This window comes from Thamnophis elegans, chromosome 16 (genome assembly GCF_009769535.1).
Source record: "Thamnophis elegans isolate rThaEle1 chromosome 16, rThaEle1.pri, whole genome shotgun sequence".
In the NCBI taxonomy this organism is placed as follows: Eukaryota; Metazoa; Chordata; class Lepidosauria; order Squamata; family Colubridae; genus Thamnophis; species Thamnophis elegans.
This window is the reverse complement of record NC_045556.1, coordinates 36,755,498-36,772,105: the sequence shown is the minus strand read 5'-3', so window position 1 is coordinate 36,772,105 and position 16,608 is coordinate 36,755,498.

Below are 16,608 nucleotides of genomic sequence, written 5' to 3'. Positions count from 1 at the left end.
TACAGTGATCGCCTGCATGGGGTTGGTATTGAAACTTTTGGCAACATATGGTTGTGGCCCGCTGGTGTCCAGCAGAGCTGGCAGCAGATTTGGACAGTGAGGAGGTTGGGGAGGAGCATGGGCCAGTCCTGGAGTCTGGGGAAGGCTCTGGTGAGGGCTCTGTGTCGGAGGCAGAGAGGGGGCCAGGGCCGTCTGACAGTTATCAGCTGCCTTCGGAGCCAGACATCAGTGAGGCAGAAGAACAGCTGGAGCCTGTTCCCAGTGTGCGCATGCACAGAGCTGCCAGATGAAAGGAACAGCTAAAGAACAGGGGTCGATTCAGGAGTAAAGACACAAGGGGATGCTGAATGGCTCCTCCCATAGGGGATAAAGAAGAACAAGAGGGGAGTGGAGTTTGCAGGAGACAATTAGTTCATTAGTGTGAAGATTTGCTCCTTGCCAAGTATTTCCTTGTACTGCGTTGTGTCTGGAATCTATCAGCCTGGCAACTATCCAAGGTCTGATAAGGTCTGTGTTTGCAATTCAACCTTGAAAGACTGTTTGCTGGGAATTTGCTGGATGTGAATGCTAGGAATTCACATTAGCCAAATAAAAAGGTTGGTTTTTTTTCTGGGACAAGGAGTCTGCTTCATGATTTGGTGAAGCCTAGGCCAGTACACACACATCTCTTGATAGGAAGTCAAGGAGATGCTAAAAGAAAGAAGGAAAGAATCGCAGGGATGTGTCTGTAGATCAAGGACATGATGGACAGCTCTGGTAGGTGAGTACTCAAAAACACATTGCCAAGTCGTTGATGGTCAAGGTCTTGAGGGTGGAGAAGAATAGCAGGTCTTGGAGAAAAAGAAAGGCTCCAACACCCAATAGGAGTTTCTTCAAGGAGGACAAGAAGAAGAAGGGAAGCTGAGGAGGATCAGGAGAAGTTACTACCAGGTAGAAGAGTGCTGAAGCTTGGACATGGAGAGGAATTGCTCCAAAGGTTGAGGGTTGCCCATAGCAACGATGATCACCATCGCCAGGGTTGACAGAGGAGAGCGCAGACTTCTTCATAACCTCTTCCCTAGCAGGATGTTAATTCAGTTGCTCTTCATCTTCTCCTTCCATTGGTCAATCCCTGTGTCATCTACATTTTGAGGTCATCCCCCGTGTACCTCAACTTCTACTGCCACCTCCCAAAGTTTTAATACTCTCATTCCTTGGAGGGACTTAGTGCTTTCTTGCATCCCTTACTTTGTCGCTCTTGGTCTGTTCCATAGTCACCCATTCAAGCAGTCTTCTTCTCCATTCTACCACATCCTTGTGAAGGTCGTACAAGGCTTATCCACGGTGAGGATCGGTTCATTGGTGCCTCTGGATGATGCTAAGAGCACCGTGTCAACTGTGCCCCACTATTTACAGATACCCGTTTCATTCGGGGGAACTCAGGTGCGCTCTCTGATCTTGAACCTACAATGCTAAGCTGTTTGGAAGATGCTCTGAGTTCCACCACAGCTAGACCGCACAGCCGCACACAGCCAGGAGCTCCAATCGGCCACGTTCTTGATAGCGTCCTTAGCCGAACCTGGTGGATCGAGACGCAAAGTCGGGTTTTTACGCTTTCCGGATAATTCTGCCCGGCTTCCTCCAGTCCTTGGATCGCTCTCGTGGCACTGAATAAGCCAACGAGTGGGAGACGCTCGAACGGTTTCCTTGGGAAGAGCCGCTGGAAAAAAAAAGATACCAAATACAAAGAAGGTGGGAATTGTTCAGGATTGTTGTTCTATTTTTAAAAAATAATTTTAGCAAACATTACAAAGGGTAGAGTGGAGTGGAGTGCAATGGAAGAATAGAATGGAATGGAATGGAATATGGAATGAATATAGAATAGAAGATGAAATGGAATAGAAGAGAGATTAGATTAGAAGAATAGAATAGAATAGAATATGGAATGAATATAGAATATGGAATATAGAATAGAATGGAATATGGAATGAATATAGAATAGAATAGATTAGAATAGAATAGAAGATGAAATGGAATAGAATAGAAAAGAGATTAGTTTAGAATAATAGAATAGAATATGGAATGAATATAGACTAGAATAGAATAGAATAGAATAGAATAGATGATGGAATGGAATAGAATAGAGATTAGATTAGAATAGAGAATAGAGAATAGAGAATAGAGAATGGAATGGAATGGAATAGAATAGAATAGAATAATGTAGTGTAGAATAGAAAAGGAGAATATAGAATAGAATAGAATAGAATACAATAGAATAGAAAAGGAGAATGTAGAGTAGAATAGAATAGAATAGAGAATGTAGTGTAGAATAGAAAAGGAGAATATAGAATAGAATAGAATAGAATAGAGAATGTAGAGTAGAATAGAATAGAATAGAATAGAATAGCATAGCATAGCATGGAAAAGAAAAGAAATGGAATGGAATAGAACGGAACAGAACAGAATAGAAGATGGAATGGATAGAATAGAAAAAGAGATTAGAATAGAATGGAATAGAATAGAATAGAATAGAAGATGGAATGGAGAATGGAATGGAATGGAATAGAATAGAGATTAGAATAGAGATTAGATTAGAATAGATATTAGAATAGAATAGATCTATTCTATTCTAATCTCTATTCTGGTTGAGGTTGAGGGAACAGAATAGAATTCTATTCTGTTCCCTCAACGGTTCGTCATTTGGTTTAGCCTCCAAAGTGCTTATCCTCTTTTGTGGCTCTGCTTTGCACACTTTATAGGAATTTCTTTTTGTTGTGAAGAAGAAGAAAAAATGGATTTGAACCAAAGTTTCAATATTCATTAGCAACTGCATGTGCCTGAACCGATTTCATCATTCCAGCCTAACTGGTGCAGAGTAAGGTGACAATGTGTGAATGCAAGTGTGTGTGTGTGTGTGTGTGTGTGTGTGTATCGGTGGTTGTGTGTTTTCATCACCTCCCAGGGATAGGGGGAGGTGAACTACAGTTGAAAAACACTTCACAAACTAAAATGTGCAAGCCACTCGGTAGTAACACCTTGGTGAAGTGGCCCAGGAACTGTAAATTGAAAGCCTACGAGTCTAGAAACAGCTGTGTTTGAATGCATCCTGACTTAGCTCTAAGAGCCGAGGTGGCGCAGTGGTTAAATGCAGCACTGCAGGCTACTTCAGTTGACTGCAGTTCGGCAGTTCGGCTGTTCAAATCTCACCGGCTCAAGGTTGACTCAGCCTTCCATCCTTCCGAGGTGGGTAAAATGAGGACCCGGATTGTTGTTGGGGGCAATATGCTGACTCTGTAAACCGCTTAGAGAGGGCTGAAAGCCCTATGAAGCGGTATATAAGTCTAACTGCTATTGCTATTGCTATTGTTGTTTCTTCAGAGCCATGAGGACTAGAATCTTAGTTTTCCAAAGCAAATGCAGGAGCCATTGTGAAAATGCCTGCATTTCTGTACCTGACTCAACCCTCAATAGGTTCCAGGTGGGGATGGAAAAGACTGAATCTCCAAAGCTTGTACTGATTTCGCTGGACTGGGCAGACATGGCCTGAGTCGAAATAAAGTGCTTCCCAATTGTTTCCTTCTTAACACTGCCCTTTCTCCCAAACCTTGAGGACTAGAATCTTTGCTCATTTTGAGAGAGCCATAACTTTGTGGGGAAGCACACCACCTTCAGTGCAGAGTGTCCTGGCTTCCAATGGCAGCGTCTCCTAGGACCGCCTGCAAAGAGTGTTTGAACCCAGAGCTGACTCGGAATAAAGTGCCTTCCACTGCTCCCATCGTTTCTGCCCTTTCTCCCAAATCTTGAGGACTAGAATCTCTGCTTGTTTTGAGAGAGCAGCAGCAGCAGAGCCGTAGCTCAGTGGGAAAAAGACACACTCTTCGGGTGTAAAAAGTCCAAATGGCAGCATCTCCAAGGAAGGTCTGGGAACAGGCTTGAAGCCAAAGCTCCCACCCTTGGCAGAAGATGCTTTCAAACTGTGCCAGCAGGGCAATGGCACGCTCAGAGTATAGAGCCCCCTTCGGCGCACGCAGACCCGCAAACACACCAAATGCCTTACCTGCCAGACCAAGGAGGACCAGCCTGCTTCTTCGGCTTGGTGACCTGCTTCTGATACTCCATCCAGCCACTCACCAGCTCATGGATGATCATCAGATACAGGAGAAAGATGAGGACAGCCGGGTCCATCTGTGGCACCTCGGAGCCCGCTTCATCGGGCCTAGGGGTCATGGATGCTGGCAGGGCTGAGAAGAAACAACCTGGGCTAGCAATTTCTCCTTTCCGCCCCCAAATGCAGCTCCCAGAGATCCTCTCCGCGGTGGGGATGAGACCGGCCGGTTGTAAAGCCAGCCAGCGAAGTCGTGCGATGGGAGGCCATGTCTTGCTCAGCTCACCTCCTGTTCCTCATCAGCTTCCAACCTGCCACGAGCTCCCCCGTTGCCTGCTCCATCCTTCACCGGTGGCGTTTTATGCATTTATGCTTTGCAGGAGATGTACGCCTACGAGACAAAGCATTTTTCTCGCTCTGCTCTCCCCTCGAGATTCTCTCTGGACGAAGCAAGAACTGCAGGATGCAGAAACAGAGAGAACAGAGAGGGAGAGGGACAGAGAGAGAGAGAGAAAGAGAGAGAGGGAGGGAGAAAGAAAGAGAGAGAGAGAGAGAGAGGAGAGAATCTGATTCGCTCCCCCTTTTTTGCAAAACAACAGAATTCCACCCCCCCCCCCCGTAAGGGAGAAAAAGAATAACTGGAAGAACGCCTCTAACTTGGATCCATGCTGGCTTGCTACGAAGAGGCTGCCAGAATGAATGCTTTCAATTTCCCCTCCTTGTTTGACACACGATCTATTTTTTTCTGTGGATTTAATGCTGAGCTGTTCAATCGACATGCTCGTGAAAAGCCACTGAGTCACCGGGTCCATTGCTTTACTATGCTTAATTCAAGGAAGGTTCATGGGTTACGAAATAAATCGATTTCCAAGGATTTGCCCAAAATGATGAGTTAGTCTGGGTTTATCTAAACCACCACCGAGAATTAAGAAGAACGAAATAATAAATTTAATTCAATTAAGAATGAAATAAAATACACAGCCGCCAAGAAATCAATGACAAAACACTTCCACCTTGCCAACTTAGCAAACAAAATAGAAGTCTTTTTTTTTAAAAAAAATATAATTTTTATTAAACATTATTACCTTTAAAAAACAGAAAGAAAAATACAACGACATAAGCAAGACAAATCATACATAACAATATAAAGTAAAACATACAGATAAACATACAACCCCCCCTCCCCCCCCTCCCCCCCGCGGTGACAGTCATTCACAGCCCAGCTTTTTCTTTCTTTCCTCATTGTTAGGTCTCTAAGCCACATCTTCTCATTGCAAGGTTCAGGGATCTATTACGGTACCTATGTTAACTTTCCCCATTTTAAGTCCCTGCTGTTTTCCTAGTTGCCCACATATACCATAGGTTCCAGCTAAGATAATGTTCTGCTTCTCCTTTGTCCCTCAGCCAACCCGTCATTCTGTCCATTTCTGCACATTCATAGATCTTTTTAATTATAGCATCTTCCGACGGTATAGTAGTGGATTTCCAAAATTGTGCATAGGTTATTCTTGCGGCCACAATTATATGCAGGCTCAAATGCCATATTGAACTGCTTATGTTTTCTGGTTTAATGCTTAGTAAAAGGTTCTCGGGTCTCCATTCAATGTTTGCCCCAGTAACCTCTTTTAACCATTTTTTAATCCTTTTCCAATATTTCGTGGCCTCAGTACAGGACCACCAAATATGGTAGAATGTGCCATCCTTTCTTCCACATTTCCAACACAATGGAGATAACCCAGGAAACATCTTAGCTAACCTCGTTGGGGGGAAGTGCCACCTATAAACCATCTTGTATATGTTTTCTTTGAATGCAGTAGATGTTGTAAGTTTAATGGTCTTACTCCATAGATCCCACCATTTGCCCATTTCAATTTCATAGCCTAGGTTTCTCTCCCATACTATTAGAAGGCTTTTGTCCATCTCTTCATTAGTATCTTGGCAGGTCAAAAATTGGTAGATCTTCGATAACATTTTCTTGTCTCCACCAAACAAGATCTTATCTAGCCCCTGAGGGTTTGGGTAGATCCCGAAACGTGCCTTATCACTTTTAAACCTGTTTCTAACCTGTAAATATTCCCACCATTCCAAATTTCTGCCCTGTTGCTCTAATTCCATCTTTGTTTTCATGTTGCCATCTTCTGTCATGATGTCTTTATATGTTATGTTTCTTGTCCAATTAAATACACTCGGATGCGTTAAGGCCTCTAATGGTGCCAACCAACACGGGACCCTAAGATAATATTTTTTCCTCATTTTTTCCCAGACCCCCATCAAAATCTTCCGAATATAATGTCCCATGAAGTACCTATGGGGGGTGTCTCTTTCTTGCCAGAGGGAGGCATACCATCCCTGGGGGAGGTCATGTCCCTCTATAGCCAATAGGCGCCTTCTATTCAACATCACCCAATCTTTCACCCATGTCATGATTGCTGCGTTATAGTATGCTTCCCAGTTGGGTACTCCGAAGCCTCCCAGTTCTCTGCGTTTTTGCAATGTTTGGGCTTTGATTCGTGCTTTCTTGCCTTGCCATATAAACTGTGTCACTATTGTCTCCAAAGATTGAAAAAAATTTTTGTCCAATTTAGTTGGTGTCGTTTGAAACAAAAACAAAAATTTTGGTAATACATATGTCTTGACTGTCGCAATCCTGCCCATCAGAGACAATTGTTTGCTACTCCAATTAGTCATATCTTGGGATACCTGTTGTAGCAATTTCATATAGTTATCTACCTTGATAGAGGAACATCTCTCCGTGAGCCAAATTCCCAAATATTGTACTTTGTGGGCCATGTTGATCCCTAACAGGCTTTGTACTTCCCTTTTCTGGTTCAGAGTCATATTCTTAATTAACAGTTTTGTCTTCTCTTTGTTTATACGTAGCCCCGCTAGAAGTCTTCATGACCTCATCAGATGTCAAGTTGACTTAAAGCATTGTTTGTTCATCCTCTAATAAATTTGTTGTTAGTTGTGAATTCGTGTTCAACCCATCGAGACCCCATGGACAACGTTCCTCCACGCCTTCCTATCCTCTACCATCCTCTGGAGTCCATTGAAGCTCACACCTATGGTGACTCCATCCAGCCCCCTCCTACTCTGCCATCCCCTTCTTCTTTTGCCCTCCATCGTTCCCAGCTTGAGGCTCTTCTCCAGGGAGTCCTTCCTTCTCATTAGGTGGCCAAAGTCTTTGAGTTTCTTCTTCAGGATCTGACCTTCTAAAGAGCAATCAGAGTTGATCTCCTCTAGGACTGACCGGTTGGATGGCCTTGCAGTCCAAGGGACTCAATGCAGGAGTTTTCTCCAGCACCAGAGTTCAAAGGCCTCCATTCTTTGGCGCTCAGCCTTCCTTATGGTCCAACCTTCACAGCCATCCTTTGCAACCATAACCTTGACTAGACACACTTTTGATGGCAGGGGGATGTCTCTGCTTTTTAATATGCTGTCTAGATTTGCCATCGCTTTCCTCCCTAGGAGCAAGCCTCTTTTAATTTCTTGGCTGCCGTCCCCATCTGCAGTGATCTTGGAGCCCAGGAAAATAAAATCTGTCCCTACCTCTACTTCTTCCCCATCTATTTGCCAAGAATTGAGAGGACTGGATGCCATGATCTTAGGTTTCTTTTGCACTCTCCTCATTCACCCGCATCAAGAGGCTCTTTAGTTCCTCTTCACCTTTTGCCACTAAGAATGGCATCATCTGCATATCTGAGGTTGTTGATATTCTCCCGGCAATCAATTCCAATTTTTGATTCGTTTAGCCATGCCTAATAAATTAGGGGGCTTAAAAAAGACACTGGTTTCTTATTTCTCACTTTTTTTTTTAAAGAAGCACTCTGTAAACAAACCCAAGTTGGGTCATTTCACACGTACCAGCATCTCTGTCAAAGTAAATCCTTATTTCTCAATATAGTGGCTGCTTCCTCGTCTGTTTAAAAAGAACCATTAGGATACCTGAGCGGTGCATAGTTAGAAAAACCTACATGGATGCGAAGAGAGGACCAGGCAGGATGGTGGAATCCTGTTTCCATAGCAACAGAGGCAGTTGCTGAGATCCAGAAACAGCTCCACCTTATAGCCCATCTTTGGGATCTCGAGTGCCCAATGCTTTTCCCCATGGACCTATTTTGCCCACGGTTTTTGCTCTTTTTGTTGTTAAGTGTCCCCTTGTGCCTCGGCTGCGAAACCAGCAATAAATCACACGTAAGTCGCCTGTCTGTATACATTTCCTTACATTGCATCCTCACAAAAACTCTGTTCTATGGAGATTCATCTTAGGATGCTCCTCTGTTCATCCGATTATAAGATTTGGGTGTCTTTTCGAGATTACAGGATTTTTCCCCCCAAGGTTTTTATTTTTTATTGCAAATTTTAGCATATTTTATGAACAAAGTGTTGTCCGAGTCTTTTCTTTTACATTCTCCCATATACATAGTCCATTTTACATCATATTTCTGTTTCTAATTTCCGCCATATTATTCTCTTTCCATATTATTTTTATCTTAAACTTTGGTTCTTAGTACATAAACTATGTCACAAATCACCCTTCATTTCTAATCTCTTACAATAACATCAGCTCCATCGCTAAATGTGTTTCTCAAATCCCCCATCCCACTCTTTTAAAATTTCATCTTTGTCTCTTAATTTAAATTGTCTTCAAGGTTAACCTTTTCACATTTCATCTGTTGGTCTGTTTTGCTATAGGCAACATACATCATCAAAATCAATTTTTTTTAAAACATAAAGAACATTTAACTTAATTGATTATCCACAATTAATCATGTTGATTATGGGAACTTAAAGGATTTCTTTAAAGATCAGGAATGGTCATTTCACTTCTATTTTAAACGAGTTGATTTGCTTGGGGTTAGACTACTGTCATTCCAGCTACTGAGGTTAGTCAACTTATAATGGTTGGGAAATCCTGGTTTAGCTCAAAGTGGAATCAATTTTTGTTTAAAAAAAATCCAATTTATATAGAATTCTTACATTAGCAATAGCAATAGCAGTTAGACTTATATACCGCTTCATAGGGCTTTCAGCCCTCTCTAAGCGGTTTACAGAGTCAGCATATTGCCCCCAACAATCCGGGTCCTCATTTTACCCACCTCGGAAGGATGGAAGGCTGAGTCAACCTTGAGCCGGTGAGATTTGAACAGCCGAACTGCAGAATTGCAGTTAGCTGAAGTAGCCTGCAGTGCTGCGTTTAACCACTGCACCACCTCGGCTCTATGTTGGGGAGCAGATAACCTCAATCGAAGGGGTGTTTATCTAATGAGTTCACACACAATTTCACAAACTCTTTTCACCCAATGTACGTAAGATTTAATGCTAGAAACGCAGCTGCAACGGCACCAAGGAAGGCTTAGGAGAAATGTTGAGGGGTAGGGGTGATTTCTGTCTTACTCAGCTTTGGATCAAAATTGTAAGTTGCGTGGAGGATGAAAATCAATTCTTCCTTTGTCCTAATCAAGGACATGCAAAGGTGGAGCAAGCTATGGTGCTTGCCCGATTCTCATGAACAATGCAATCCTTCTGAGGTGGGTAAAATGAGGACCCTGGTTGTTGGGGGCAAGAAGCTGACTCTGTAAACCGCTTAGAGAGGGCTGTAAAGCACTGTGAAGCAGCATATAAGTAAGTGCTATTGCTCTTCCTTTTCTCCTTCACTTTCTTTTCTTCCCTTCCTTCCTTCCTCTCCACCCCTTCGTTCCTTAACTTCTTGCTCCTTCCTTCCTTCCTTCCTTTCTTCCCATGGTGGCACAGTGGCTAGAATGCAGTATTGCAGACAAATTCTGCCAACTGCCAGGAGTTCGATCCTGACCAGCTCAAAGTTGACTCAGCCTTCCATCCTCCAAGGTCGGTGAAATAAGGACCCAGATTGTTGGGGGCAAGAGACTGACTCCGTAAACCGCTTAGAGAGGACTGTAAAGTGTTATATAAATCTAAGTGCTATTACTATTCCTTCCTTCCCTCCTTCCTTCATTTCTTCCTTCCTTCTGCCCTTCCTTCCTTCCCATGGTGGCACAGTGGTTAGAATGCAGTATTGCAGGCAAATTCTGCTAACTGCCAGGAGTTCGATCCTGACCGGCTCAAAGTTGACTCAGCCTTCCGTCCTTCTGAGGACCCAGATTGTTGGGGGCGAGAGACTGACTCCTTAAACCCCTTAGAGAGGGCTGTAAAGCACCGTGAAGCGGTATATTAAGTCTAAAGGCTATTGCTACTGCAGGAATGATGCGTCCAGGTAATCTGGTGGTAGGAGCAGGAATTGTTCCCTTACACATTGATTCCCACTAACCTTCGTCGGTAGTTCCGAAGGCTTCTCCACCTGAGGAGCTCTGCTTCAGATGAAATACGTGGACTCAGAAAGGCCTTAAACTTGCTTCCTTCCTCCCTCCCTTCTCATCAACAGGCCCATGGGAACCAAGGCACGTCCGAAAAGTCCGTCCAAGATTGCCCCGATGAAGGACAAGAAACCTACCGCCACGGAGCCCAACTCAGCCCAGATCATTAAGCAGCCTCGACAGAAGAAGAAAAAGCGTAGCAAGAAAAGGAGGAGCAGATCCCAGCGGCCCCATCTCGCTGTGCATGGCAGGACCTGCTCCATTCATAGTCTGGACTCCAAAGGGTAAGTCCGCAAGGGAGGCCAGGACCATCGAAGAAGCTCCAACTGATATTGGGAAGGGCAGCAGAAGACTGTCTCCCCAATATTCTTTAATACCCGATGGAAGGCTTAGATAGGGATCCCAAAGTTGCTTTTTCCAACAGGCAACTGGACTTCCTTGTTTTTCCTTGAAAACATTCCGCTTCTCATCCAAGAAGCTTCTTCAGCTCTGGCGTAGCTAAATGCCTGCGGAGATTCTCACTCATCCGGCTCATGGTTGTCCCAAAGGTGCTTTTTCCAGAGGCAACTTCTTCAGTCCTTCAAGGTTGCACCTTTGGAACAACCATGACTTGAAGGACTGTGGGAGATCTCCATAGATGTGTTGTGGCCCACCGGCGGCCTCTGGAAGCAGAGTTGGACAGTGAGGAAGTTGGGGAGGAACATGGGCCAGTCTTGGCAGGACTGGCCCATGTTCCTCCCAAACCTCCTCACTGTCCGAATCTGCTCCCAGCTCAGCTGGCCAGCAGCGAGCCACAACACATCTATGGAGACCTCTCACAGTACTTCAGGTCGTGGTTGTCCCTTTCGTCGAGGGGAAACGTATGAATAACTTTGGTTCCCATCAGCTATCCAGCTTCCATAATATTAGTCCTTGCATGGCTGCAGAAGACTGTGGTTGAGTCACAAAGCTTCATAATATTAGTCCTTGCATGGCTGCAGAAGACTGTGGTTGAGTCACAGAGCTTTACACACCTGTGTGAACTATTGGCAGAGGCGAGATTTAAGCTGGGAGATGATTCATAGCTTACATTCCTTCCCTTAGGAAGCGGAGAGATATTCAGGCATCAGTGAAATTGGGCCAAAACTGAAGCTTGGCAATTTCGTATGGTGCAGCTTGTCAAGACTATGAGTGGTAAACACTCTGCTAGTGCCATTCAGTTGCCCAGGCACAACAAGGGATTATGGGTTCATTAAAAGAAGATGATAGCTTGTTAGACTCTACCGCTTATGATGTTGCAGGCTTCCTAAACTTCTGAAGATCTTTTGAAGGACCTGCTTGAGAATGTGTGGCTGAGCTGCGGGCAAGGAGGTGGTGATTGAGTTGTGGTTTGAGTAGATGTGACACGTGTGAAATGTTGTCGTGTTTTTCTCCCCCAGTTTGACATCGGAAGGCCCAGAGAGCCCCAGTGAGTTGTGTTGCAGCAACGACGACACGGGAAACGCATCTTCGGAGACAGACCACTTGGTGAGTGGGACAATAAGGTAAAGGTTCCCCTCGCACATATGTGCTAGTCGTTCCCGACTCTAAGGGGTGGTGCTCATCTCCGTTTCAAAGCCGAAGAGCCAGCCAAAGACGTTTCCGTGGTCATGTGGCCGGCATGACTCAACGCCGAAGGCGCACGGAACGCTCTTCCCTTCCCACCAAAGGTGGTCTCTATTTTTCTACTTACATTTTTAATGTGCTTTCGAAGTGCTAGGTTGGTAGAAGCTGGGACCAGTAACAGGAGCTCACTCCGTTATGCGGCACTAGGGATTCGAACCGCCGACCTTTCTGATTGAAAAGCTCAGTCTCTTAAGCCACTGAGCCACCACGTCCCATTAAGAACCTGGATAACGTGTCACTATTTCAGTATCATTTTAAGCAAGTGCGAGGTGGGACTAGCCTTCAATTTCTAGGTAACCATGGTTATTGGAGAATATTGAAGCAGATTTAGCTCATATAGTGCTCATGTACCACTCTTTTATTTTATTTTATTTTTAAATGCAGGGAGAGACTCATAATGCCAAGTTGGAAACTGAAAAGAAGCGCACACCCAAGAAAGAGAGAATGGAGCCATCAGAAAAACCTAAAGATGTTAGCAACAGCAGAGAAAACAAAAGGTAATATGTCCAGGAAAAGCTAGCCATTTTATTTCCATCAGCTCTCTGAAAGAATTAAGTTTCCTAGCCAACCTGCCTCTACTTAAAATGCCCAACTAGGTGGCAGTACCTACCAAATTTTTGAGAAAGAAAGAGAAAGAGAAAGGAAGAGAGAGAGAAAGGAAGGAAAAGAAAGGAAGAGAAGGGAGGGAAGGAAGGAAGGGAAAGAGAAAGAGAGAAGAGAGAAAGGAAGGAAAAGGAAGAGAAGGGAGACAGGAAAAGAAGGGAGGGAAAGAGAAAGAAAGAGAGAGAGAGGGAGGGAGAGAGGGAGGGAGATAGAGGGACTGAAGGAGGAAGAAATGGAAAAAGGAAGGAATAGACAGATGGAGATAAAATGGAGAGAGGTGAATGAATAGAATCATACAAAGATAAAATACAGACAGATCATTAAGAAATCCGTTTTACTTGGCATTTATAGGCAATCAAAGACAGCTAAGTTAGTCTATGTTGGGGAAAAAATAATAAATTATTGGGTCTTTTAAGAAAATTTATCAGCTGGAGAGAGGTGCTACCAAGCTCCTTTTACTTTTGTACTTATGTAAGCCACTAACAAGGGACGTGGTGGCTCAGTGGCTAAGACCCTGAGCTTGTCGATCAGAAAGGTCGGCGGTTCGAATCCCTAGCTCCGCATCACAGAGTGAGCTCCCGTTACTCGTCCTAGTTTCTGCCAACCTAGTAGTTTGAAAGCACGTAAAAAATGCGAGTAAAAATATAGAGTCCACCTTTGGTGGGAAGGGAACAGTGTTCCGTGCGCCTTCGGTGTTGAGTCATGCCGGCCACATGACCACAGAGACGTCTTCAGACAGCGCTGGCTCTTCGGCTTTGAAACGGAGATGAGCACTGCCCCTTAGAGTCAGGAACGACTAGGACATATGTGCGAGGGGAACCTTTACGTTAAGCCACCAACATTGCCTAGATTGTGGCCAAAAACAGAAAAGTGATAGGAAGGCTCCATCGGCCCATCACCAAGAACCAACCAAGGACAACATAAGATGCGAGGACTGTGTGTTAAACAGAGCCGATTTGGAAACCAATCTATCCTTTACCTTCTGTCTCCCTGAACAGAAAAATAAAATACCCCAATGTTGTTGAGAAGAAGAAATACCAAACAGTCTCTGAATTCCAGTTTGTATACCCAGGTAAGTCAAAGAAAAGCACAGAACCATTTTTTAAGATTGTCCTGCCTTCCTTCTCTCTGTAAAGAACCATTCTTGGAGGCCTCCAAATTCGGTTTAATGGAGTTGCCTGCTCATCTCATAATGTTCCTGCAGGAAGGGATCGAACTGGTCAGAAAGAGATTAAGAAATCTGCAGGATTGAGGCCCAATTCTGCAGATTTCTCTTCTCCTTGCTTTTCAGGAAAATCGAATTTCCACTCCCCCCAAGAAAACACAAAGCAGAATTTGCGCTCCATCTACCAGGCGAAGGTAGAGCCAAAGCCGCCAAGGTCCACTCAGCTGTCAGTCTGGACACCTCACCATCACTGGGACATACGCAAATCTCAAAGGTACCCGCTCCTACAGGCCTGGGGGTTTTGTCTAACCATAGCTCCTTAAGCTTGTGAGAAGCTCGTCTGATGTTTCTCCTCATCAGCATATTCAGGATCTGCCTCCTTCAAACACCACTACCTAGGTCAGAGTTTCTCAACCATGGCCATTTTTTAAGATCCGTGGACTACAACTTCCATAATTCCCAATGCTGGCTGGGGAATTTGGGGAGCTGAAGTCCACATGTCTAAAGCCGTCAGCTGACCAAGATTCACAGGTGTGGGTTTTACTCTAGAACAGGGGTCACCAAGCGGTGGTCCGCAGAGAAATCTTTGCGTTTCTCTCGAGGGGCCCGGCCGAGGTTTCCTGCGCCGCTCACACTTTAGCACTTTGACTCCCAGGGACAGGATGGGGTCCTTCAGGCAGTTAGCTTGGCCGCATGTTAGCGGAGAGAAGCACCCAGTGTCAACCCTATCTTTGCTGTCCATTGTGGACGCTAGATCGGTCCCCTGCAAACTCTTGTCTCTTAGGGAGTGCTCGCTGAAGTGGCGCAGGAAACTTCAGCAGGGCTCCTCAGGAGACGAGTCCGCAGGGGGCCGATCTAGCATCCGCAATGGACAGCAAAGGTAGGGTTGACTCTGGATGCTTCTCTCTGCTGTAGTGCTTCCCGGATGGGGTTTACCGCTCTGAGCCCCAAGCAGCAGGAGACGAGGGCTGCCTTGGCACCACCAGCTGGTGCAAATTTACCGCAGCAAAGGTGGGATACTGATACCACACAAATGTAAGTAGTGCTTCGCTCTCACACCTTCCAGCTAACGCCCCCGCCGCTTCGGGCCGACCCCCACCCCTGGAGTAGGAAGGAATGGATATTTTTGCAGTATCCTTTCCCTGGAGTAGGGAAGAAATGGGGATTTTGCAGTATCCTTCCCCTGCCATGCCCCCTAAGCCATGCCACGCCCACAGAACTGGTAGCAAAAAAATTTGAATCCCACCACTGCCCAAATCCCACCTTCATTTATGAACACTAGCAGCTTTCTTTGTCGCAATCATTTCCCTCCCGCCCCTCTTTCGCACCCAGGGGAAACGTCACCCCAGATGCCAACTGCCCGGTGGGCAGCGACTTCCTGAGAAAGAATCCGACTCAGGGTCTGAGAAGCCTGACCTACAAGATCAACAAACTCGTCCTCGTGAATGAAAATGGCGTCGTGCCCCCTCGAAACTCCCCATCTGTCCCGGTGGTGAACTCTTACTTCCCTCACCTGCAACATCACCCTGTCTCTGACAAAACGGGGCCCTTAACCGAAGCTTTCCAGAGATCGAAGCGCCGTTCGGCAAAGAGGGACGACCGGGTTCAGCTGCAGCCACCCGCCGAGGCGTGGAGCAAACTCAGGGGCTTCCCTGCCCCATTGAGGAACTCCCCCAGGCTGAGGCCTGTGTCTGCCAAGGAACACCACGAGAAAACTACTGATCAGATGCTTGCCAGAAGAAACCCAAACATGAAGCCATCCGGGAAAGAAAGGGGAGACCCCATCAGGCCCCAGGTCCATACGGATGGTATCCCTCAAACCAAGAGCGCCATAATCATCCCGACCGTCAGCCAGTATCAATCCAGCGAAAACCTATACGCCAAAGGCGCTCCCTTGGGGTGGAAAACCACTACCCAGTTCCTAGCCGAGAAAAATAAGCCCGAGGGGATTCTGCTAAATGGTTCCCGGGGGGAACTGGGATCAAGTTCCTTGGCGACAGTCTCCGACACCAGCCCGAAAAACGAAACCTCCAATATAGGTGCCGACAAGCCAGATCGAGTCGAGCCAGCAAGAGACGTCAACGTTGGGGATGCTGGAGATCTCGAACCGGGATTCGGTGCAACGGAATGAACAAAAAGAAAAAAGGAAGAATTTATTCCGCAATGCTGTTTTTTTTTTTTTTTAAAGGGGAAAGAATTGATCTGGCTGCTTGTCTTCCCTGGCAATGCGTGCTTAGCTGCCCAGAGTGCAGGCTGGGGAGAAAATGCCACTTTCCCATAGGCGAACAGAGGGCTCCTGTTGGAAAAATGGAGTTTTAAAACCGCAGTCCCTCAGCTCTGGAGGTTTGCTGGTTGGAGAAGACTGTAGCAGAGAACGCTGGGTTGCTAAAAAAAGGAAAGGAAGGAAGGAAGGGTGGGGGGGAGGGGGGAATTGCTGATAATAGCTTCTTTTGCTGGAAATTAGACTCTGGGTGGACTTTAGGAAACTCCCTGCAATTGGGGGCTCTCCAGGGTCTCTTTGCGGTTCCGTTTGGGCTTGGTTTAAAGACATTAAAGCTTTAGCATCCTGAAGCTGATTGGGTTTCTCTCCTTGTCTTGTGCAAAATGTTTGGAAAGCCTTCTTGGTCCTTGTTGCGAACACAATCTGGGAAGAACAAAAGCGTCTAAAGGTGCTTTTTCAGGAGGCAACTGGAATTTATTGGGTGTGGTTTTTTCTTTTGAAGACATTTTGCTTCTCATCGAAGAAGCTTTGACAGGATGGTGGGGAGTGGAAGGCTTGA